Below are 240 nucleotides of genomic sequence, written 5' to 3'. Positions count from 1 at the left end.
AATTATATATATTTATGAAAAAAATGATGAATTTTTTTCATTATGAGGTTTTTTTCACGCTGACTACTTGATAAATTCTTATAAAGATTTTATTCTATATAATATTATATATATATATATATAGGTAGCCAAGTATATACATAAGCACACATAGACACACATGAGTACTCATTTTTTTCTGTATGTATGCCTGAATGCTATCATATACTTACACGCACACACACACGCACACACACACAC

This window comes from Octopus bimaculoides, chromosome 20 (genome assembly GCF_001194135.2).
Source record: "Octopus bimaculoides isolate UCB-OBI-ISO-001 chromosome 20, ASM119413v2, whole genome shotgun sequence".
Classification (NCBI taxonomy): domain Eukaryota; kingdom Metazoa; phylum Mollusca; class Cephalopoda; order Octopoda; family Octopodidae; genus Octopus; species Octopus bimaculoides.
The sequence above is the reverse complement of the archived record's forward strand: the minus strand, read 5'-3'. Positions refer to the sequence as shown.